This window comes from Sciurus vulgaris (genome assembly GCF_902686455.1).
Source record: "Sciurus vulgaris genome assembly, chromosome: 5".
Lineage (NCBI taxonomy): Eukaryota > Metazoa > Chordata > Mammalia > Rodentia > Sciuridae > Sciurus > Sciurus vulgaris.
This window is the reverse complement of record NC_136465.1, coordinates 86278596-86305619: the sequence shown is the minus strand read 5'-3', so window position 1 is coordinate 86305619 and position 27024 is coordinate 86278596. Positions and strand designations below refer to the sequence as shown.

The 27024-nt window shown below is 33.1% G+C and overlaps 1 long non-coding RNA gene across 1 annotated transcript; it reads left to right on the top strand.

Annotated features, from left to right (window-relative positions):
• The first annotated feature begins 616 nt into the window (after positions 1–616).
• On the top strand, positions 617–26549 carry LOC306662032. Its single transcript, XR_013764043.1, has 3 exons — positions 617–779; positions 16816–16884; positions 25391–26549. It is a non-coding gene; the product is annotated as an uncharacterized lncRNA (long non-coding RNA).
• The last annotated feature ends 475 nt before the right edge of the window (positions 26550–27024 follow it).

Genomic DNA, 27024 nt, shown 5'->3' with positions numbered 1-27024 from the left:
TTTTTAATTCAATCTGTCTCTCCATGTTATTGAATTGGTTAGCTGAGATCATTTACATTCGGTAGCATAGACAGATGATTATTATTTCATGCCATTTTTATTTATTTCTAATATTTTATTCAGACTTAACTTTCCTTTCCATAGCTTCCCTTCTAGTGAGATTCTTTCATTTGCTGACTCTGAAGATTGTTTTCCATTTCATCTGTATAAAAAATTTCTTTAAGTATTTTCTTTAGTTCTGGCTTAGTAGTCATGAATTCTTAGGCTTTGCTTATCTTAGAACATTTTTATTTCACTTTAAATTCTGAAGAATGCCTTTGTTGGACAAAGAATTTTGGTTGGTAATCATTAACTTTTGGAGCATGGTATATATTATTCCAAGACTTCCTAACTTTGAAAGTTTGAGCTATGAAAACAGTACTAATTCATATTGGCTTACCTTTAATTGTGACCTGCTGCTTTTCTCCTGCAGCTTTGAAAATACTTTGTTCTCTATATTAGGCATTAAAATTATAATAAATCTTAGAGATGAACTTTTTGATATTATCTATTTGGGGTTCTGAATGCCTTTTGTGTTTGGATTTCCATATCATTTTCAATATTTGGAAATTTTTCTTGTGTTTTTTCACTGGAAAACTTACACCATTGCTGTTGTGGTTTGAATATTAAGTGTACCACAAAAGCTCCTATGTTAATGCAAGAATGTTTGGAGTTGTTCTCTCTCTCCTTAGGCCCTGAGCAATGGACATGACTGACTATGGACTGAGACTGCTGAAATTGTGAGCTTCAAATAAAATTTTTCTCCTCTAAGTTTCCTTTACCATTTATTTTGGGTACAGTGACACAAAGTTGACTAACATAGAAATTGGTACCAAAAATTGGGTCATTGTTATGGTCAAACTGACCATGTTGTTCAGAAGATTTGTAGCCGGTTTACTGGAGGTATTTAGAAAATTTTTGAGGTAGAAGCTGGGAAAGCTTTAGAATGTTGTAAATAAACTTAGAGGAAAATTTTAGTAGGACCTCTGAAGACCCAAATGCAGATAGTAAAGACCATGTCTATGAGATTTTATATCAAAATGAAGACTCTATTGGGAATTGGACTGCAGGACATTCATGTTACCTTCTGGCAAAAAATTTGTTTATGTTTTGCCCATATCCTAAGACTTTTGTGTGAGGCTGAATTTAAAAGTTATGGACTAGTTAATCTGGCAAAGGAAATTTCAAGGAAGCACAGCATTCAGTCTGGGGAATGAATATTGTTGACAGCATTTAGTCAAGTTTACTATGAGAATCAGGAGTAGAAAGCAGAGTTAATAGATTTTAAAAACTTGAAGTTTGACTTGAAAAGTTCTTGTGAAACTGGGGCCAAGGATGTTGTACTGGTTAAAAATATTATAACCACTAAGGACATGCCAAGTGCTTGGCACAGAAAAAGTGGAAAAATTGCTTGAAGACATCTCAGGAATTTTCAAGACCATACCCAATAGAGTTTCAAGAATGTAGAAGGGAATTTTTTTTAGAAGTGATCATGGCAGTGCTCTGCTTGCCCAGGGAACTTGGGAAGTCATTCCAGCACCTCCAACTACCCTATAACTCAGAGGCTGCAGCAGGATTCCAGAAAGCTCAGCCATTGCATGAACTAGCAACAAACGTTGGTATCTTCCACCTATCCCTGGTTCTGCAGGAATGTAGGATGCTGGAGTTTGGGGATAGTAGAGGTTTCCACTGAGGCTTCAGAGGAAAGTCTGGGAACTAAGGCAAATAGCAGTGAGTTCAGGATGTAGGTGGTTTCCTTTGAGAGAGTGATGTCTAAAGCTCTGAAGATGAAGCCAAGGGTAAAATGAACTCCACAAGAATTACGAGATGCCAGTATCATTGACTATCTTCCAAGTAAAGTTGCTGGTTGCAAAGAAAGTTCAGCCAAAAGACATCTCATGTATATTCTAACTAGGAAGGTCAATTGAGCATGGCTGCTCAAGCCCTTTGGGAATAATATCTCATATCCATGTGGTCTAGAAGCTGCATGTAGAATTATAGATGGAGTTACAGGACCTGTTTGCTCAGCTGAGTTTTGGTCTAATTTTGGTACCATCCCTTCTTTTATGTCCCTATTCCTCCCTTTTGGAATAGAAATATTTACTCTATCCAAGTGTATATTGAATATATATATAACTTGCTTTTTTTTGTTTTCTAAGAAAGGCTCAAAGCCAAAAGTTTGGCTTCAGTCTCAGATAAGACCTTGGACTTGGACTTTTGAGCTATGTTGGAACTGTTAAGGCTAGGGAATTCTTAGAGATGAACTAAATGCACTTTTCATTGTAAGATAGATATGATCTTTTAGGAACTAGAAAATAATATTATAGCTTGGCTATGCAGTATCTCTCAAAATCTCCTCTGTTAATTTGGGAACGTTTGGAGGTAAAGTAATTGGATTAAGAAAGTTTTGTCCTCCTCAGCTCAACCTAACTTGAGTGAACTGACTAGGTAGCGGCTGGGTAGGTGGTACATGTAGAGGAGGTTACTGGACATGTGCCCTAGAAGGGTATTCTTCCCTGAGGCCCCTTTCCCCATCCTTTTTCTTTTTGTTTCCTTACTGCCATGAGAGTGTCAGCTTTCCTCTTTCCTTCTCTTCCCCCATTATGTCTTATCTCACCTTGTATCCAAAGGTATGGACTCAGCCATCTCTAGAGTGAGATCTCTGAAACCATGAGCCAAAACCAACTTTTCCTCCTCTAGGTTGTTCTTATTTGATATTTTGGTCACAACAATGCAAAATTGACTATCACAATGTCTTAAGTTTATATCTCACTACCTTGCTCAATGACAATAATCCTTAGATTTGGTCCATTAATTTGGTCCCAGATTTCCTGAATATTGTGGTCAAGGTCTCTTTTCATCTTGATTTTACTGCTGACTGAGTTTTTAAGATTCTACACTTTGTCTTTGAGGCCTCTATTAGTAATACTTTGCATTGAATTTTTAATTTGATTTATTGATTCTTTTATTTCCAGTATATCTGTTTGGTTCTAGTTTCAGAATAGCTATCAGTTTATTGAAAAGATGTTTCACCTCCTGTATTTTTACTTCCTATTTTATTCCTTAAATATTTTGGTTCCTTGATTTTTTAACCATCAGTCTTTTGAATTCTTTTCCTGGCATTTTGTTCACTTCGATATTTGAGATTTCAGTTGTTTAGGAGTTATAAAGTTTTGAAGGCATTTTATTTTCTTACCTTCATGTGTTTTCTATATTTCTATGTTAATATTTGCCAGTCTGCTGGAATGGATCTTTCTCCCATGGTTGTCTAGAAGACAATTTATTAAACTGCTTTCTCTTACTGGGTATTCCATAACAGAGGAATATCTCCAGTTTAAAAGGTACAGTCAATGTGTTCCCAATCTTTTTATCAGTATATTACAACCCTTTTAAGGGGAGCTGATGATCACCTGTAACTGCAAGTATATCTCCAGTGAGATTGCAGATCGGGTCATGTAGGTCATGTAGGTTTGTTGTGCTATATTTAAATGTCTTCCTTGCTCAAACTGCAGATGCTATCTGATGCTGAACTTTGAAGTTGTTGAGATCTTCATGATTCCTCCTTTTCCCCCCCAGCACTCTGGAATAGAGTTTTCCTTTTCTCACTGGGCTACCATGTGCTTCGTGGTGGTGTAGAATACTATTGTTTTTACCCAAATTTTCTTATTTTTCTAAACAAAAGGTATTGTGCTTCTGCTAATCACTGCTTCTCTGAGTTTAAATCTAACTCTGTTCCCACCAGTTAGACAACTGTTGATCCAATTCAAATAGGGAGAAGCCAGTATGTGGTGGCTATTACTTATCCACCATCTTTCTTCCTCTCCTTATTTACCATTTCTTATTCTAGTCATTTGTTTTTTGTGGATTTTTGCTTTCATTTGATTTCATTTATTCTTTCCAGAAAGTTTTTCTCCAACTCGCTCTTTGTTCTATTATTATCAGAATTATTACATTTTCTATGCTAGGTGCCCAGCAACACAATTTTACTCAGGTTATTTATATAGTTTTAAAATAAGTTAAGAGAAGGAGAAAATATGTCCAATGTCTTTTGTAGTAACATATTTAACTGTCCCAATGCTCTTTAATGTTCTGTAAGGATGCAAATTATTGTCTGAAGTTACTTCTTTTAAGTCTGAATATCTTCTTTAGTATTTCTTTTGAAGTCAATCTCTGGCAAATCTCCTCCCTTCCCCCCTCTCTCCCCCTCTCTGTAAACTCAAATGTGTGGTATTTTTTTCCCCTTCCTTTTTTTTTTTTCTTTTTCTTCCCCTGTATTGGAGATTGAACGCAGGAGTACTCAACCACTGAGTCATATCTGCAGCCCTATTTTATATTTTATTTAGAGACAGGGTCTCACTGAATTGCTTAGTGCCTCACTTTTGCTGAGGCTTGCTTTGAATTTGCAATCCTCCTGCCTCAGCCTCCCCAGCTGCTAGATTTACAGGCATGTACCACCACGCCCAGCATTTTCTTCCATTTTTAAAAGATAATTTTGTGGTATATAATAGATGTATTAGGGCTCTCTAGAGGAACAGAACCAACAGGAGGTATGATTATAAAAATGGGATTTATTAGATTGTCTTACACAGTCAGAAGCTGAATACTCCACAATGACTGCAGGCTGAAGTGCTGAAGGAAACAGTAGCTGCCCAGTCTGAGATGCTGAAGCCTCAGAATCAATGATGTTACCTTGGTCTGAGACCAAAGGCTTCTGGAAACTCCCTGGAGAATCACTGGCAGACTCCACTTTGGAACAGTGAAGGAGCAATGTCTATATCCTCAGGCTATGGCAGCATCTATCAGGAACCTGTTTAAGAAGAATAGAGCCTGCATCTGCTGCTACTTCCTTGTTTGTCCAACTTTTATGCCATCCAAGCCTCCAACCTTTGTACAGTGTTGCCCATGCCTAGAAAGGGTCTTCACTTCATTTCACTATCCCACATGTCAATCATTCCTAGATACACCCTCTTTGACACACCCAGAGACCTCTTAATCTTTGACATCTCTTAATTCGATCAACTTAATAATTCAAATTAACCATTAAAATATACATTGTTGAGAGTATTTATTATTAATTTCTTTCAACAAAGGATAGAACAACTATGTCATCAATCAGAAATGGAATGGAAGACTTGAACAAAAATTCCATTATAAGCCATCTAAGACAACTAAAAAAAATCTACCCAACGGAAGAATACATGTTATTTTCAGATATATATGTAAAATTTTCCAATATATATGCTAGGCAATCAAAAGAACCTTAAACATTTAAAAGGATTAAAATCATAGAAAGCATGTTATATGGTCAAAAACATATTCTAGAAATGGATCCTGGAAAGAAACTTGAGTTTCCTCCTATGCAAGTTTTGTTGATTGTTTTTTTTATTAAGAGGGAATGATGAATTTCACTGGATGATTTTACTGCTTCTACAGAGAATACTATATGGATGCTGTCCTTTATTAAATTGATATAGCATAGTATATTAATTAATGTTTAGAAGTTAAACCAATCTTGAATTTCTAAAATCATTCCTATTAGGTCCAGATGTATGTGTTGCTGTGTTTAGTTTGCTATTATTTTGTTGAATATTTTTATGTCAAAGAATACTGGTCTATAGTTTACTTGTGATTTCTTTGTCAGGTTTTAGAGTCAGAGTACTATCTTTAAACTATCAAATGTGAGGGTTACCCAAACTTCTAGTTCTTGGAAAAGTTAATGAAGACTTGCTTTCAATTTTTCCTTTTCTATTTGGGAGAATTCACCAATGAAGCCATATAGGTTTTAAATTTTCATATTGAAGGATCTTCTGATTACTAAAGGCATTTCTTTACTTTTTATATGTTTTCTTAAATTTCTATTTGTTCTTGAGTGAGTTTAAATAATGTGCTTTCTTGGAATTTGTACCTGTCATCTAAGATATATGATTTGTCAAGGGCAGGAGTATTGGTAGAGTGCAGTTCAGTGATAGAGTGCTTGCCTTGCCTGTACAAGGCTATGAGTTCAATCATCAGTACCACAATAAAAATTATAACTATATTGTTTATATATATATTATATATGCATGTGTGTATACATATATAGAAAGAGCATACATACGCTATTATATATAATACATATAAGGTGTGCAATTATATACAATTACATCATAAACTATATCAATTATATAATATATAATATAGTATACTGTATATAATGCATAACATGATATATAGTATATAATATATATTATATCCATATATACAATTATGTGTAATTATATATTATATATTGTATATAATTATATATAGTATATAATTATTTGTAATAGTATCTCATATACTATTATATATAATTACATGTAGTATATCTATAATTGTATATATATGCATATATATTTGATTGTTGAGAGTTTGCCTTTTCTACCTTTTATATTTCTGTAAGATTGCTAGTAATTTTCCTCTTTTATTCCTTATTTGTCAAATTTATACTTTTCTCTTTTTTCTTATCGATTAACTAAAGGTTAGTCAAAACTTTTATTCGTTGAAAGAACCTATTAATATTTTATTCATAGTCAATATTCATTTGCTTTTTCTATATCATTATTTTCCACTCAAATCTTTACAATATCTTTCCTTGTATTTATTTTTGAGTTCTTATTGGTCTATTTTCTCAGTTCATTAGGGTAGAAAGTTAGGCTAATGATTTACATTTGTTCTTTTTTTTAAATTTATTTTTATTGTAAACAAATGGGATACATGTTGTTTCTCTGTTTGTACATGGAGTAATGGCATACCATTTGTGTAATCATACATTTATATAGAGTAATGGTGTTTGATTCATTCTGTTATTTTTTCTCTTCTCCCCCACCCCTCCCACCCCCCTTTTCCCTCTATACAGTCCCTCCTTCCTCCATTCTTGCCCCCTCAAACCCCCATTATGTGTCATCATCGGCTTATTAGCGAGATTGGTTTTTTGAGATTGGTTTATCTCATTTAGCATAATATTCTCCAATTTCATCCACTTGCCCACAAATGCCATGGTTTTATTATTCTTTATGGCTGAGTAATATTCCATTGTATATACATACCACAGTTTCTTTATTCATTCATCAATTGAAGAGCATCTAGGTTGGTTCCACAATCTGGCTATTGTGAATTGAGCAGCAATGAACATTGATGTGGCTGCATCACTGTAGTATGCTGGTTTTCAGTCCTTTGGGTATAGGCCAAGGAGTGGGATAGCTGGGTCCATTCCAAGCTTTCTGAGGAATCTCCACACTGCTTTCCAGAGTGGCTGCACTAATTTGCAGTCTCACCAGCAATGTATGAGTGTATCTTTTTCCCCACATCCTTGCCAACTCCTATTGTTGCTTATATTCTTGATAATCACCATTCTAATTGGGGTGAGATGGAATCTTAGGGTAGTTTTGATTTGCATTTCTCTTATAACTAGAGATGTTGAACATTTTTTCATATATCTGTTGATCGCTTGTAGATCTTCTGTGAAGTGTCTGTTCATTTCCTTAGCCCATGTGTTGATTGGGTTATTTGTATTCTTGGTGTAGAGTTTTTTGAGTTCTTTATGTATTCTGGAAACTAGTGCTCTATCTGAAGTATGATTGGCAAAGATATTCTCCCACTCTGTAGGCTCTCTCTTCACATTGCTGATAGTTTCCTTTGCTGAGAGAAAGCTATTTAGTTTGAATCTATCCCAGTTATTGATTCTTGCTTTTATTTCTTGTGCTATGGGAGTCCTATTAAGGAAGTTTGATCCTAGGCTGACATGTTGAAGATTTGGACCTACTTTTTCTTCTATAAGTTGAAGGGTCTCTGGAATGATTCAGAGGTCCTTGATCCATTTTGAGTTGAGTTTTGTGCAGGGTGAGAGATAGGGATTTAGTTTCATTCTGCTGCATATGGTTTTCCAGTTTTCCCAGCACCATTTGTTGAAGAGGCTATCTTTTCTCCGTTGCATGTTTTTGGCACCTTTGTCTAGTACTACTCCAACACCTGGAGATTAAATAATACACTATTACATGATGAATGAATAACAGAAGACATCAGGAGGGAAATTAAACAATTCTTAGAAGTAAACCAGAAAAAAACGCATCATATCAAAATCTCTGGGACACTAAGAAAGCAGTACTTAGAGGAAGATTTATTTCATGGAGCGCATTCAACAAAAGAAGAAAAAAATCATCAAATAAAGGACTAAACACTACAGCTCAAAGCCCTAGAAAAAGAAGAACAGAGCAACACCAAAAGTAGTAGAAAACAGGAAATAGTTAAAATCAGAGCTGAAATCAATAAAATTGAAACAAAAGAAACAATTGAAAAAATTGACAAAATAAATAGTTGGTTCTTTGAAAAAATAAACAAAATTGATAAATCCTTAGCCACACTAACAAAGAAGAGGAGAGAGAGAACTCAAATTACTAAAATTCGGAATGAACAAGGAAATATCACTACAGACACGAATGAACATAACTAGAAGCTATTTTGAAAATCTATTCTCCCACAAAACAGAAAATCTTGAAGACATTAACAGGTTTCTAGAGACATATGAATTACCTAAACTGAACGAGGAGGACATACACAACTTAAATAGATCAATTTCAAGTAATGAAATAGAAGAAGTCATCTAAAGCCTACCAACAAAGAAAAGTCTGGGACCAGATGGGTTCTCAGCGGAGTTCTACAAATCTTTTAAAGAAGAGCTCGTTCCAAGACTTGTTGGTGACTATAAGGTGGTGACAGAACTCTAATATGGTGACAGAGAAAATATAAAATATGTAGAAATTTTAGAAAATGATTTCTTTGAAAGTTTAAACTCAATAATTCCATTACTAGGCATATACTCAAGAGAAATAAAATCATATGTCCATTAAAAATGTGTAGAGAAATGTTCATAGCATCATTATTAATAATAGCAAAATGTGAAAGAAGCCATATGTTTATCAGCCAACAGGAGGATAAACATTATGTGGTGTACCTATGCAATAGAATAGTATTATGCAATAAAAAAAATAAAGTACTGATACATGTCTCGTGAAAACACCCTGAAATTATTAAGCTAAGTGAAAGAAGCCAGTCAAAAAAGACCTTACATTATATGATACCATTGTATAAATTTCCCAATATAACCAAACCCAGGGACAAAACTTAAATTGGATTGTCTGAAGCACAGGATGATGGTACCATCATCAAATAGTCAAACCAAATAGATTTGAGGTAAACACCAAAACCAACCTATATTTCAATGCACCATTACTATTTCCTCAACTTTATGTTTCAATCTAGTAATCAGAACAATTCTCTCACTACTAGTAAGAACCAAGTGATTATTTCCTAAGGCTAAATTATATGAGGTGTTTGTGAGTGGCCAGTACCGAAATATAACCACAATGACAGAGAGCAACTGCAACCAGGAAGAGGAAATGCAATGAACTTCTGTCTAGAGCCCAAGAATGTGAAGCATGTAGACACCTGGACTCCCATGTATCTTGTATGTTAAGAGGTGAAAAAGGAATGTAAAGAGGAGAATAATACTTACTGAACAATTAACATATGGCAATCACTGGGTCAGATGAATTAATTTGCAAGATGAGATAGATAATTTGTGGGATCCAGTGGGAAAAAAAATAGGGAACTTCTGTTAAAAATTATCAAGAATTTCAAGACAGCAATCACAGATCATTAAACCAGTGATCGTCAAGTACAGGATCCTTTGTGATTGCAGAGGTCACACGTACATGAAACTAGCCCTGCTGACTTGATAATGGTACCCTCAAGAATATAATGCAATACATACTATTATCCCTGAAAACAACAGATAATAATGAAAAAGTTGATGGTTGTAAGATCTGTTTTGCACAGGCTTACACACTTTGAGATGGACAAAGCCCAGTGTAAACAAAATACTTATTTTACCACTTAGTCCATTTTAAAGGATTTAAAAAGCACAGTTACATGCACGTATAAATATGTAACAACAAATCCCACTATCATGTGTAATTATAATGCACCAATAAATAAACAAAAATTAAAATAAAAAATATATGCCATCCTAAAAGTTCTCATTAAATGTTTACATGCTTTTTTCCCATTGTCTTGTGATATGCTTTCTTTCTGTTGTAATGTGCCACACTTCTTTCTTCAGCTGCCCTGCTAATAGTTTTCCAAATTTAAGTGTTGTTACACATCCAATGGGAAGAACACTTCACTCCAGCCATGATGAGCAGAACAGCCTCTCAGCTTTTCAGCATCACTTTAAAGTTAGGACTCCATTAATGGCAAAGCCACAGGACTGGAATTGTTGAAGTCACAGGTTCAGTGGATTGCTTCATGGATGTTCCTCTAAATGCTCATTAATATTGAAGGCCAGAGTAATTACTCTCACAAAATCCCATGGTATATTCAAACCTTACTCTTTGCCAATTTTTCTTTTCTGGTTGTAATAGAGAGGTGGCCTTTTGCCCACAGGAGTGCACTCCATGAATCACTAGTGCATGTATTCTGTGTTGTGCGAGGGGGACTGCAGTCCATATTATTATTTAATTTTTTTTTTTTTTTTTGAGGGAGGTGAATGAGAGGAGGGCATGATGTAAATAGTGTGTGTGACTTCCCTCTGAACAAATTAGGCCTTGTGAATTGTATAAGTGAGCAAATCTAATTTTAGTGAACAAAAGAGGCTGAGAGATGCTGAGTGTAATTTTTATGTAAAAATAGGAAGTCTCCAAAGACATCTCTCTTTAAACAGATGAATGCAAATTACCAAAGTCATCCAAATTGAGAAGGTTGATTTATGCATTTTCCATTGTACCCTTCAACAAAAAAAGCTTTTTCTGTTTCCAAATAGTATGCATTTGGGGTAAAGTTTCACTTTATGCACCAAGAATGGCTGAGAGAAGAGAAATCCAAAGCAGTCATGTAGAGAAATTGTTTCTCTCTCTTTAATTTTTTCTCAAACACAGCTTCTGCCAAATAGGCTGTCCAACTGTCTGCTGTATCCACTTATAGCTACTTGAATTTTAATTAAAAAATAAAAGTTTTAATGCTATGTATCAGAATATATGATTAATTCTCCACTGGCACCCTATGTTTTCAGCAGAGGGCAGACATGATAAGAGAAAAATCAAATTCTGCTTCAATATAGACAGCAGCTTGATTCCCAAATCAGGACCAGCCATTTTAGAATATGGATTTTATTCAGTCACCCTTTCAGTATTGTCAGTGTGTATAGCTTAGTTATTGCTTTCAATATACAAATCTCTGAAGATTATTAGTGCATTGTTGGCTACTAAAACATATTTAAATGATTGTCCTGTTTAAGACGATCTGCTATGTGTTGGTTTTCCTTACTCTTACTTGCAAAGTGTCTGCCTTCCCTGCCCCTTGCCAGCACCCTTTGAACATTTTAAGAATTTCTTTAGTAATAAAGAGCAAGAGTGAAAGCATTTAATTTCTGTCTCTGTCCTGGTACATTCCTGTGGGTGTGTGTGTTTGTCCATGTAGCCATGCATCCACATATTAATTAAAGAAGTATTCACTGTGTGCCAAGCAACACTAGTTACTATTCTAAGCACTAAGAATCTCTCCCAGAATTTAAAGAGTAGCAGATTACATTTGCCACTAGTGGAAAAATAATTCCAATTGATGGATTGGCAATTTTTTTTGTTACTCTCTGCAGTTCCAGTACTGTACTTGAACCTCAAAACCCAAGCTTTCACCATACCTAGCTTTTTCCCAGGTTTCCAAGTGGTACACACTTCCAGTCTCTGTACCTTTTTGAAGTCCTTCCCTTCTATAAAGATTGCCTTTTTCTTCTTTTAAAATACGTATATAAAATGCTCCAAAGTATCTTTCTTGTTATTTTGTTTCGTTTGGTACCAGGGATTGAACTCAGGAGCACTCAACCATTGAGCCACTTTGTATTTTATTTAGAGACAGGGTTCAAATGATCTTTTTTTGAGTTATAATTTTCTTAATGTTAAAATAAGGTAGCTCTGATATATAGTCCTAAAGTTTACGTAAAATTCAAGGTCAAATTTTCCCTAAGATTTTTTAAAATTTAAATGTTCATAATTATTGCTCCTACAAATTTATTTGGCCTCTAAATTGTGTCTGGGTATTACTGTATTGAATCCTGGAGTTCCTGGCCTCTTTCTTCTTTTCACTTTTTTAATGAAATTTATTATTTCATTCCTCTTTTCCCCTAAAGTTCTTTCAAGATCTGAACAGAAGTTTAGGTAGAATGTTAAGGATGACATCAAAACACACACACACAAACACACACACATGTGTGCAATCCAGGAACCAATTAAATATTCTGTATGCTACATGTCAATTTTGTGAAAATTATGCCATTTTTGCCATGGGGTGGCAAGGGGGATCTTCTCTTTGTCCCAAGTCTTGATCAATCTGTTGGTTATCCCTCCCTCTAAAAACCTTTTCTGGGCTCAAACCTTTATTTTCAGTCTATATTTTATTTTACCTTTGATGTTTCTAAAGTGTCTGAAGTTCAAATATCTAAATTAACTTCATTGTCTTTCTTTTCAAAGAAGGACCACTTTTAGTATATCCTTAGTGAATAATTTGGTATAATTTTGCCATTTGTCTACAGCTTAAAAAGAAGTAATGCATGTAATCTGGTTTAGGAACAATGTTGCATCCAGAGGAGCCACAACCAAATAGGAATTCTAATATTTTAATTTTTAAAGCTCTTTCAAACTTTAGGTGCTGAAAGTATAATATTACTAGGCAGTTAACCACCTTTTAGTACCTGACCTCCAGACTTCAGAAACTCCTAAAAGGTTCTTATTCAGATGAATTGTATTTCAATTAAGTTATCCTGTCTTTCCTGTCTTTTCTCCTTCCTTCTTCTGAATGCCTTCATTCAAACAAGGTCTCCAGCCAGTCACATACCCAACACTTTCTCAGCACTGATGATGGAGTATTTTGCTTCAAATGTCCATTGACAGTCTTTTACTTCAATGCCAACCTTGGCAACTTCCCCTCCCTCCCTCCCTCCCTCCCTCCCTCCCTCCTTCCCTCCTTCCTTCCTTCCTTCCTTCCTTCCTTCCTTCCTTCCTTCCTTCCTTCCTTCCTTCCTTCCTTCCTTCTTTCCTTCCTTTTTCCTACCTTTCTTTTTTAACCAGGGATTTAATCCAGGGGTGCTTAACCACTAAGCCACATCCTTAATCCTTTTTATTTTTTATTTTGAGACACGGTCTCACTAAGTTACTGAGGCTGGCTTTGAACTTGTAATCCTCCAGCCTTAGCCTCCACAGCTGCTGGGATTACAGGCTTGTGCTGGGTACATGGAGTTGTAAGAGCTGAGGGTGGAAAAAGGCAGAAAGGGTTAAAATTAGGCATTCAGATCAAGAATCCTCTCTCCTGGACTCCTATATGTGAGTACTTTTTGTCCCATCAAACGTGCACATGCCACTCTCACTAGTATGCTCTTTTAAGTTAAAATCATGTCTCTGAAAATTCAATGACTGGATTGTGTGTGGGATGAACCAGCAAATGTTAAGTTTCTGCTAGAAAACATCTGACATTATTCACTTCCTGTAAATTATTAGTTTATTGCCCTGTTATGTGTTTGGAAGTCATGGGAAGTGTTTCAGTAGACTTTTGTCTCATTAAAAGACCAATGAAAAATTAAAACAAAACAACAAAGCAAAACTTTAGCTTGCTGTTTGTTTCTTAGTGAAACTATGAGAAAGCAACTTGCTCCCTCAGATGTATCTTCCCCAACATCCTTCAAGTTTCTCTAAAAGCATATGATCAGAGGGTCATTCTATGAACCCTCAAGTGTCTTAGATATTTCATATTATTTTGAAGTTACATAAATATGAATTATATTTAATTCAAATTTTAAATACTTAAAAATTTTTATATTCTAGTTTTGAAATTGAGAAAAAAGATTGTTTCTATTCTTGAACTACTCAAGATGTTGAACAGAGATGTTTTAAGTACTTAAGTTATTTTAAGTATTATTTTAAACTCAGATCTCTGAAAAAAACTATCAGGTTATTTACTAATATATATTTATATATGTGTTCATGTAGTCTATTGATGCATAATGAATTTTTAGATATTATATACATTGAAATATATTATCAATTATGCTGTTCTTTTCTATAAAATACCAGACATCAGTAATATGAAGGTTTGGATTGAGGGAAAACTATGTCCTTCATTAAATCTAATGTGATGCAGTATTGCAAAAGTGTGTGTAAAGAGGGGAAGTTTTCATACCTTATGTGTTATATTAAACAGGCACTATGAGAGCATATTAAATATATACCTTAGATATACATATATTTCCTTAATACAAAAGTTTCATGTAAATTAACATATATACTTTAATTCATGCTAATTATTTTATTTTAAAATATTATGCTTCATTACATTAAAATGATTTCTTGCCTATTATGTAATTAGTATCATCTGCTTCTTGCTATCTTAAATATATAAAAAGGCCATATCACTAATTTGATCTTTATTTCTTATGATTCATTGATAAGTACTCTTTTCAAGTGAAGGTGCGACCTTTTCAGTTCCCATATTTCCAAATATCTTTATCTTCCGTGTTAAGTGAAAAAGTTCTGTTCCATTGTGTAAAGAGCATTAGACTCACACAAGTCTTAAGCCCCGTTCTTCCACTTATCTTCTTGAATACCTCTATGTCCTCTGTTCTCCATTTAAAAAATTAAATTAGATAAAAATTGAGGCAAGATTAGATCTTTAGAAACAAAGCAGGGACAACCCATTCAGTTATGCATACAGTTAATGTGTTATTTCTACTTTGTTTTCCAATAGAAAGAGTTAAGGCTGTGAATAGTACCAACAAGACATGTCTGCAAGCTGGGACCACCCAGAATTGGGCTCAAGGTCTGGAAACCATTTTTGTGATTTTGATATGAGTTGAAATTCTCATTATTAGTTTTTCAAGGATATAAATGTCAGACATTTTGCATTATGTCAGACAAAAATTATTGATACTGTCAATATTTGAACATAAATCACTGTACCCAAAATTGTGTTGTTCGTTCCATCTTTCCTATGTACTAATGATTTTATTTATTGGACAAATATTTATTAGTGATTACTGCAAGGTTGGCATAGTGGTACTCTTTGGGATCAGGCTTCTCATTTCATAATCCTTACATTGTAATGGGTAAACACTAAATAATAAATGAATATGCACAATAATTATAAAATAAATAGCATTGAATTATAAAGTCACTGGTTAACTAATCAAAGGTAAGAAGTAGTGACTTTCTCACAAAGCTCATGAAAGATATTAAATGTTAGATTGAGGTACCTCTTCTACAAAGAAAATAGGGAGCAATATCTCCTAAAAATGAAAGTGGCAAGTTAGAAAATTAAAGTCTTAAGTAATATATTTAACTCTTCCAAAGGACAAGTCAGTACAAATGCAAAGATTATTCTTTTTTAATAATCAAAATGAACTTGATTGATAAAATGTTTCAGAAAGACATGTGTGTTAATTCTTTAACTGAACAAGTTTCTAAGTGGTGAGTTTGTACATTGTCATGGAAACTATAAAGATAATTAAAGTTAAGATAGCCTTTCTATTTAGTCATAAAAAAATTTCAATTTGTCATTTTTTGTGATCAATGAGAAAAGACAAGGAAGAAATGGACCACTTAGAAATCCGCAAGGCTGAAAAACCAATTTTAGAGAGTTAGGGAATGTCTCCAAGTGAATCGTGTTATAAGTCTTTTTATATTTTTACCCCTAATTTAATTCTTTGCTCTACATAGTATTCTTTTTATCCATATTTCCATTCTTCACTTTAACATGACTGCATCTACTTGAAGTCAGTTCAATTAATTGATGAGTTTTTTGGTTTTTTTATTATTGCCCCACCAGTCTTTCCTTCTGTGTAGCATTAAGCAAATTGCTCCTTCACAGAAACCATTACTTTATTTCCTTACTCCTATTTATATTGATCATGAAACAATTACATTATAGCATCAAATGGATCAAATTTAATTTGCAAAAAAGGCCTCAGACATGCTCAAAACGAGGAACTTAATTAGTAAATCTGCTAATCAATGGTGTATTTATGTGAAGTTGACTCAAATAGGTTGTTTCATGTTAAAGCATTGATTACAGAAGACTTGTGTTTAATCTGGGCTTATTCTTCCTAGAGCATTAGGACAGTGACAGGTGAAGTTAAGGAACTCTTCAAAGATTATGAGAATCATTTTACAATGTGAGATGTTAGGAAGATTTCAAAAGTGATTCATGGAGACCCAAGAAATATTAGAGAATACTTTTTGTTTTAACTAATTGATATAAGTAAGACTAGTTAGGCATGCTGGTATTAAATTCCAATTATTTCTGTTAGTTGATTGAATTTTCAAAAAATTCATATACCAATGTTCATGTGATAGGTCTAGTCCTGGTCCTGCTTCACACCTTTTTTAAAAATCTTGTTTACATCCAAACCTTAAAAAAATCTTTAATTTTGGAGTCACAATAAATTAAGATATTCTAATAAATTTTGTATTCAAAAATATTTATGATACAGAAACATTCTACCTATAACAAATTCTTGTAACATCTTTCAATAAAAGATTAGAAAATATAAAACTACCACTAATGAAAAGGAAATATTGTTGATAAGTGGAACTAACTACTAAATCTAATTTCTTGAGGTTCTGATTCAAAAGAAGAACAGAGAGTTGTGCAGAATTAATTCAAGTCTTGGTTGCCTTATGGTTTTTATTCATTCATTTTGGTTTCTGTTCATGTTCGTAGAAAGCTGAGATTCCAAACTATTGTGCCATAGAATATAAGAAAAACATACAAATCTGGAAAGATTGAAGTGTAAGTATTATAATTACATTTCTAGCCCACCTAAGAATTTTAGCTAGTTCTTAGGAAATATTTAATTCTGAATAAGGCTTTCTTTGGCTAAGCTTTTTGCTCATAGTAACTTATTGAATTGTTCTAATGCATGAAATGATTTAATACTATGAGTGCCTAAAATGAAATTTTTTTTGGCCAAGTTAATGTTGAATCATTCTTTCTGACCATATTCGAGTAATAGGTATTCACTGTTTTAAAGCCATTTTTTGATAAGCTATAGGACCACTTATAGATTTATTCATTTAAATTTAACACACATTAGTTAAGCTTTCACTTTGTGGCAAGCATTGAATTACGTATCTTCAATACATAGTTCAAAAAAATAATAACAACCTATAGATCCAAGAACCTAACTATAAGGCTAGGAAATTTTATTGGTTATATATGACTTTTTAACAACTAACTCCAAATGTAATGACTTAAAAAATAGCAACACTCATTCATTTTATCTCATGGTTTCTGTGAGTTGGAAAACTATGAGTGGCAATATATGGTATATCTGATGTGGTGTCTCCCATGAGGTCACAGTCATATGTTAGCTAGAGTGCTGGACAGGATCCACTCACCAACCAGAATGTTGGAGACGGTATTGCCTGGAATTTTCAGTTTCTCTCCAACTCAACTCTCTACTTGGCTGCTTGAGCATCTCCATGGCATGGCATTTATTTTTTTCCAGAGCAAGTAATTCAAGAAAGTGTCATAGAAGTCACATTTTCTTTTATAATCTGGCCTAGCAAGTAAAAAATGATAATTTATATTCATTTAGTCCCAGAAGACAAAATATAACTCAATAAGGAAGCAAATGACACAAGAAATAAGGACTATTTGGTGCCATCTCAGAAGTTGGTTACCACAGGAATATGAAATAGTAAATCAGACCTGGTGCCATAGTGTATGCCTGTAATCCAGTGAAGTGTGAGTCAGAAGCAAGAGGATCACAGGCTGGATACAGGCCTTAGCAATTTAGTACGGCCCTAAGCAAATTGATGAAACTTTCTCAAAATAAAAAATAAACTCTCAGATCTGTTATCTCATACTAGACAAAGCTACCAAAAACATACATTGGAGAAAAGATACTCTCTTCAACAAATGTTGTTGGGAAAACTAGAAATCTATATGTACCAAAATGAAATTAAACCCCTATCTTTCACCCTGCATGAAATTCAACTCAAATTGGATGAAAGACTTAGGCACTAGAACAGAGGCCCTGCACCTAATAGAAGAAAAAATAGACCAAAATGTTTACCATGTCAATTTAGGAACTGACTTCCTTAACAAGGCTCCTAAAGTGCAAGAAGTAACATAAAGAATCAAGAAATGGGATGGATCCAAACTAAAAAGCTTCCTTTCAGCAAAGGAAACAATCAAGAATGTGAAGAGAGAGCCTACAGAATGGGAGAAAATCGTTACCACATGCACCTCAGATAGAGCATTCATCTCCAGGATAGATAAAGTACTTAAAAAACTTAACACCAAAAAAACAAATAACCCAGTCAATAGTGGGCTAAGGAACTGAACAGACACTTCACAGAAGAAGAAATATGAATGGCCAACAAATAAATTAATAAATGTTCAACATCTCTAGCAATTAGAGAAATGCAAATCAAAATGACACTGACTGCACCTCACTCCAGTCAGAACTACAATTATCAAGAATACAAGCAACAACAAAAGTTGATTTGGGGGGAAAAGGTACACTCATACATTGCTGGTGGGACTACAATCTGGTGCAACCATTGTGGAAAGCAGTATGGAGATTCCTCAGAAAACTTGGGATGGAACCACCATTTGACTCAGCAACCTCATCCCTCGGTTTATACCCAACTAACTTAAAATCATTAATGTTTATAGCAGCTCATTTCACAATAGCTAAACTATGGAACCAACTTATGTGCCCTTCAACAGATGGATGGATACAGAAAATGTAGTACATATACGCAATGGAACATTACTCAGCTTTAAAAAGAATGAAATGATGGCATTTGCTGGTAAATGGATGGAGCTGGAGAATATCATGCTAAGTAAAATAAATAAATCCCCCAAAATAAGCCAATCCTAGCCTTAATGTTTTCTCTGATATACAGATGCTAAATCACAATAAGGGGCGGGTGACTATGGAAAAATAGATTAGATAGACGGGAGTGAAGGGAGGTGAGGGGGTACAGGTGGAAGGAGGAGAGGAGAATGAATCAGACATTATTACTTTATGTGCATATATGGTTTCACAACTGGTGTGGTTCTACATCACGTACAACCAGAAGAAGAAGTTACACTCCATGTACATATGATGTGTCAAGATGCATTCTACTGTCATGTATAATAAATTATAATTTTAAAAAGAAAAATATAAAAATTTAAAAAACATAAAAAGAGCTAAGGATGTAGCTCAGTGATGGAGTACTGTTGGTTTCAATCTCCAGTACTAGAAAAGAAAAAAAAAAAAGGTGTATTAGTGCAACAATAATAACATTCTGAACAAGGTAAATACATAGTCTAGAGAAGAATGTTAAACTATAATTATATTTGAAGAAAAGATAGAAACTCTAAACAGATATTATTTTGGGAAAGCAAATTTCCTTAGTAAAACAAAATAGAGTATATGAATGGTAGTTGTTAGAGGTAAATATTTTTGGTTTCTATTCAATACTTCACTAGAAAAATACATTAAATTATAGTACATTGCCTGTTATAGAAGTAAAAGTTGAATGTAATATCTTTAGTTTTACCTCATTTATTTTTCAGATTGTGTGTTTTAGATCATACAATCTTCATTGACCAATTTTTATTTATGAACATGGTGTTGAATATATATTTAAGAATCAAAATCACTAATTGTAAGGTGATAAAGAACAAACGGTGATTGTAGTGAACTATTTACTAACTTTTTTGATGTTAATAAAAATTAATTAAATCAAAGCTGAATTTAACTTACAATTCAAATTATTGGAAGGAATAGGATTCTTGTGAGCATTTGTTCTAATTGTAAATGACTTTCTCTGGCATATACTTACCAATACAAATATGATCTGGCAAATTGTCTTTGTGATAACTTCTACTGTACCAAGCCTGATAATATTTGAAAATTACTGATAGCATTAACAGGTTAAAATTTTTAAATATTTAAATTAAATAATTAATGTATTAGTTTTGCAAACAAATATAAAAGAAAACACACACACATATATATTTCATGTATCAGTAAACCTAAACCATCATAATAAAATAATCATACAATGTTGGAACTGTTTAGCATTTTTAATTAAACCCTATGGCTAAATTGGTGAAGTGTTTCAAGGTTATATTCTCAGTTTGCACATTGAATGAGACCAGGTTTCCCTATTCTCCCTCTTATTACTCTTTCAACAGTAGCTTCTAATGAAGATGGCAGCCATCATTTAAATACACATCATTAGGTAAAGAACATAAATGTCAATAAAACATTTTCTATTAAGTAGCAGGCTGATGGCACCATAAAAATGAAAATTTTTCAAGTTGTAAAATACAGTCAAAGTCATAATGGAGTACATTAATATAGTTTGGCATTCTCTCAGTATTCCTTAGTGATCTGAGAAAGAGTTTTAATTAAAAGCGATTTTGATTGCTTCACGTTTATACTGTGAAAGATGTACAATGTTTTCCAAGAAATGGTTCTTCACATGAAATTAAGTTAGATATACAGTACCTTTTAAGTAGCTTCAGTTATTTCCGTTTGAATTTTTCAGTTCTATAATTTGTATTTATTTGCATTTATGTTACACAAAGGACTTAAGTTTGTGAGTATCCATTAAGGGCATGTTAAGATTACTTTAGGCCATGTGTGTAAAAGGTTCATTTTCTATGTATGTAAAAACTATATTTTCTACCAAGTGGTACACATTTCAATAGTTGCCAAAGAAACCGACATAGGAACAAGATGCCAATTTTGTGATTTTGCCTCTTATATTGCCTCATTCATAACACTAATGTATGATCTTCCCAATTTGCCCAGGATTATGCAAAATTCTAAAAGATTTTCTAAAAGAAGATAGCTAAAAGATTTCTTTTTTTAAAAAACTCTGTATCTACAAATACTTCTAACTGTATGTTATTCAAAAAACAAGAATAATATTTAAAACAAAGTTGTTGCTACTGACAATGCTAACTTAAAGAAAATTTTGTTTAGAATGTTTAAACAAAACAGATGTGTCAGTCCTAAATCAGGTAGTTATACTATCCTTAATCTCCACAGAGGCATTAATTCTTTATAAAAACACAGATCAGTCTTTACCATTAATTTAGGAGACATTTATCTCTATGCTTTATGTCAAAAATATTCATATTTTACAGGTATATGAGAAAAAGTAAACTAATATTAGATGCATAAAAATGAAATATAAGTTTGGGTCAATCTAAGAAATATTTAAAGACTATTACGCACTAGGAAATCTAGACTTGAGAAATAGCCTTTTATTCCTTTGTTTGGTGGTGTTGGTCATTAACATAGAATTTTGGAGGGAAATGACAAGGAAAATGGAGACATCTGTCCACCAAGAAAGGCATAGAAACTATACGCTAAAGATTGATATCAGCAGCCACACATCCGTCCACAAGGAAAGGCATAGAAGCTATCAACTAAAGATAGATATCAGTAGCTGCCACACTAACTGCAGTCTAAATCAGCAGCTGTTATTTTAAAAATCAGAAACAGGAGCAAAGAGCAATAGCATCTTAAAGAGAATAGAGACCTAAAATTCTGCATAAGAAATTAATGTACTTGAATTCCAAAGAAAAAAGGAAAGAAACGTATTAAAGGTCATCATGATTAGAACCTCTATTTGGCAAAATGTTGTATTCACACATCTGATCAGATGGTTTCCATTGGTGAACCATTATAGAAGAAAGTACAACTACCAAATTTCAATGAATCAAAAGATAGTTTCACATAAGTCCTTCATATTAAGTCCTACAATTCTTGCTTGAAGGAACCAGACACTCAAATACAACTATGTACATGTGGATGAAAAGCATCACTAAATGCCACATAGTTTCATCCTTGAAGGAAATGTAGCCACTTATGTAGAGAGTTACAAACATGCTAATTTATATATTTATCATTCTATCAAAATTTTTGATGTTAGCATCAAGTAAAGAAAAAGCAAATCAAGAGCTTCTTGATAAAACTACTATAAAGCAAACCTGGGATATTTATGGTTTAATGTATTAAAATTCTTTATTATTCTTATTTGGTACTTATTGAAAATATATTTCTTACCCTTATAAAATGACAATGAAGACCAAAATTTTGAATCATATAATTGTTTTGTAAAACTCTAACTTAAGATTAGTAATTACGTTTTAAAAATGATTAAACGTTACATTAAAAACCCTAATTAAAAAGTCTTCTCAAGTAACTGAAAGTTGGCAATGAATTCTGATGGATTGTGTTCAAAAGAAAATCCATGAATATGTTATCTACATGTTAGAAGAGAACATATATAAAATATATCAGATGCCAGCCTAGCAAACCTTTGGTTTTTATTCCAGTAAAAATAAAATCTCTATTACTAGCATGAGCTATCTTCTACATTTGAAAAAAATAAATGGTTAATATTTTTATTTTGTATGCATTTTTAAATTATTAAATCAATAACATGTGGAATGAGGATAGTTGTTTAAGTAGTAATTGGTAAAGACTGACTGTAAATTTGAATTTAATACTCTTGATAGAAATGCATTACCTAACATCCCACCCAGAGAATTCCTGTTATGATATCACCACATTTCTATAAAATTTGAGTCCCTATATGTGGGAAGCTCACTGCACATGATGAAGAAAGTTGTGTTATTAGTCCTAATTGTTAATAAATTCTATCTTCTTTTGAATTCAAATATGTGTGTTAGTAACTTCTACTCATGAGCTCCATTAACTCCACAGGCAGAATCAGACCATATATTCCCTTTCTCTTCTACACAATAATCCTTTAAATATTCAAAGACGACATCCATGTATTCCTCTATCTTTTCCTTAATATTTTTTAAAAATAGGAATATATTAATCTGTTTTGCTTGATATTTGTGTGTATGTGTGTTTGTGTGTATGCATGTAGTTCAGTTTTAAATTCCCTTTATTGTAAACAGATATGTTGCCAAAGTGATCTGTTTTTATTTTTTCATGTAAAGCATGAAAAAAAAAAAATGCTGGTGTCCTCATTAAAATGTGATTAAATGTTTAAACTTCCAGTACATTAACACTGACATTTTGTCTTTTAAACAGTGTCAGGTAATGAAGGTCAACACAAGCAAGCGTTCTGTTTTTGGCCCTTAGTGAGAAGCACGCTGTACTTGGACTTCACAGCAGGGAACTGTCAGGCTCTGTTCTCCTCTGTGCTGCTTCTCTCTAAGTACTTGCTTGCAGCTGGCTCCAGCATATGGTAGTGTATGGAGATATTTTCTGGGGTCCACTGCCTCAATTGCTATTTAATGATTAATTACTGCAGTCTGATGTCAGGGTGAGACATTCAGTGCTTCAGGTAAAAGTCTTAACTATAGAAAATGACAGCAGGCAGGGTTTTGAAAGCTGAGTTAACTTTGTATTTCTTCTGATGAATTACCCGATTTTTCTATCTACTTGTAAGAGTGAAGTGAAAAAAGACAAAATCGTCAAATAGCAAACACCAACAATGACAGGGGTGGTATTCAGCAGAATAGTCTGTGATTGTCACTCAAGATGAGAATAGTGCAGACAGATACACAATAACTAACTCTCTACTGGAAACCAAGCAAACAACTTTCAATTGACATTCCAGGACATAATGGCTCTGAGCTGTGAAAAGAGTCTTCTGACAATGTTCCTAGTAAGCAAATAAGGGTGAGATTTATTTTCTACCAATGTATGATTTTGAACTCCCTATACCCTAAAGAATGAGTTGACAATATTCTTTAATATGTGTTATTCTTATCTGTAAAAGAAATAATTCAGCAAAAGGTCCACTCTGATATTGTTAAAGTGGCATAATTGTATGTTTTATTTCTCAATAATTACATGTAACTTTGAATGAATTTTAGTTTAAAATGTAAAGCAGCAATTTTTCAGATAATACCAACATGAATCATACAAGCCAAAGGATGAATTTTGAACTCTGAGAAATTTATATCACAATTTTGAACTAGTCAAGAATTACTAAAATTTTTACTGAATTAAACCAACTTTTTGTTCATAAATCATAATGATTGTTTTCTACACAGCAAATTATTTTTTTCATTCAGTATCTCTTTTTCTTAATTATGTTACCTTGAAACAAGCTCAAAATATTTGTAGGAAATCAGAAATATTTTTAAAAATTAATTACATTAAATAACAATTATTCAAAGCTGTTAGTCAATATCTTTTACATGTTACTCGATAATGGACTAACAGATAATTGAAATGTTTTATGGTTTAAAAGCAACTTAGATTAATTAGGAATAGCATACCCATTTGTTGAATGGATTCTAGCAGGTTAGTAATCCATACATGGTCATTTATGAGTTTACTATTTAGAACTCAGAATATATTATTTAAATCATACAAATATGTACTATATTTCTGGACTAGAAAATATGTTAATATAGTTAACATTTTTTAACTTAAAACTGATGAAGTTTATATTTTCTTTAATCATTAACGATACATTAGAACTAAATTTACTAGTATTTATGTTTTTTATGTTGTCTAGATTTCAATTTTGGACTCTGAATTCACTAGGAACCCTACCACATTCTCAGCAATGAATAAGAATTTGCTTTTCAGTGTTTAGCTCTCTCATTCAAATTGTCCTCCGGTGCCAACAGCAATAAGAGAGTTGTAATGTTCATAGTTATACATATGTGAGAATCATGTGTAAGCTGTGTGGTCACCTTTGAGAGACTGCTCTATTAGAAAAAAAATAAGATCAAAATCTCAAGTCATTAGATATATAGATTCTTTTTTGTAAAAAAGAAAGAAGTATAGTTTCAAGATGATTTTTATTTTCCCTTGTTATGGTAAATACAGAAAGTTTAAAAGGAAAATAAGATATAGATCTCAGAATACAGTAGAAATATTGCCTATTTTTATGATTATTCTCCACAGTATTTAAGTATTTTTAAGATCTGTTAATTATAAAAGACAATTTATTTCTAATCTCTATATGAGTTAAATATTCTGAACTCTATTGTAGATCATTATTTCTCATTTGGAGGATCAATTAGCAAGTTCCAAGAGAAGTGACTAAGACAGGACTTCTAAACTCCAGATATTCAATTGGCAAATGTTAAGACTTGTTGATTTCACCTGTTATGACCCCTCTATTATTCTGAAGCTCCCCACAATGCTGTCACAGGTTAGCCCTGGAGTGCTATTGGGTAGAACAACAGCAAGACATTTTTGGACTTGTGTTAGGTACACTAGAAAAGAGAGATGAGAAAATAGGGGAAGGAAATGATTTGGGGCCTATCTGTTTTACAGGATCCTCAGGAGAGCCATGGTCTAAAATTGAGAATTAATGATGTTCATTAATCTTGATTCCTGTTGAAATGGCCATGTAATAACAAGGTAGGTGAGCGCAGTACCTAACCACAAATATAAAAGGTTCCAAACTCATTCAGCCTACTCTAAACCCCGAAATAGAAGCATTCCAATTTCATTTGGTTGATCTGGCATATTTATATCCCTAATTTAATGAGGCCTGAAGAGTCAAACTAGTAGTGTTATGATGAGTTAACACCACAGCTTTGATTGCTCACCATCCAAATAGCAAAATTTCCTAATATCATTTTATGGGACTTAAAAGACATTAAACTAAATATGATTGCTTCTCCATAAAATGGTAGAATAGTTTTCCACATACTGTATATATGCAAATACAATATCCCATCTCAACCTCCAGTGCCCATAGTAAGTTACCCTTACAGCTTAGATTGAATAACTATTATTGGTTTACGTTGTTCTAAATCTTCCTTTTTGTGTAACTAAGAACAGAGCTAAGCTTTCAAAAAAAAAAAAATTAGAATGCCTTGTACACAAGACAATCTTGTTTAAAAGCTTTGCCTCATTATGCAAGCTATCCTTTCTCATTTGAAAAAAATTCATAATGCATACTGAAGACAACACATGCAACCTGAAAATTATAGGGGAATCTTCTGAATGTCAAAGGTTTTATATACCTCTCATTTCTTCAGATAAATGTTGGGCAGGGGTTGGGGGATTTAGAAGAGATGGGAATTGTAATCTAAAAATACAAACTTCAGTGAGTATATACTGTAGGGACATTCAATTTCTAGCTTTTAAGAGCAGCAGTAAATGTATAAACCATTATTTCACCAGCCATTCAAGAATCCCCATATTGTAAGAAATAGTAGAAATCTCTCTTAAGAGTGACGAATGTCAGTGAATATAGACACATCAGAATTGCAAGGACTTCTTGTGAGCTCCATTTGTTTCTCAAATAAAAATCTATATTGATAAATATAAAATATTTCCTTCAAATTAGTGGGTGTAAAAAGAATTGCATAAAGCAAGTTCATGAAATGGTCACAAGGTATGCCCTGGATATGTCTCTATGGATATTGTCTCAGTGTGAAGAAACATGTACCCCTTCCTCCACCCTTGTGATATGCTCAGTAAACTTTCCTTTATAGCTTTCTCCCATTTTTTTCCTCTGATATGATGACAACCATGACAATCATATTTTATAGAGGTGTACTCTTTAATGCACTGATGTGTAAAATGGGTTTACTATACTTAAAGTTGCTCTTTACTGGAAAGACTATGTCACAATTACTTGACTATGATGATCGACAAAACTCAAAATAGCTTCATTTTGGATGAGCATCACAAGTTGGGATATATGTCTTGACTATCCAACTTCGCCAAACTCCTTTTTTCTTTGTTTCCTCAAGTATAGATTCTCTAACAGATTTTCTTTTATTACTGATAGGACATGGATTTATAATTTTTCAGGACTTTCTGACTCTTCCTAGACTCTTATTCTTAACAAAGAGTGTTGTTTATTTTTGGCATAAGTAAAATTAAAAGCCATAATTCTTTCTTTCTGAAATTTCAGATGAATGTCTTCCCATACTTAAATTCAATTACAATTG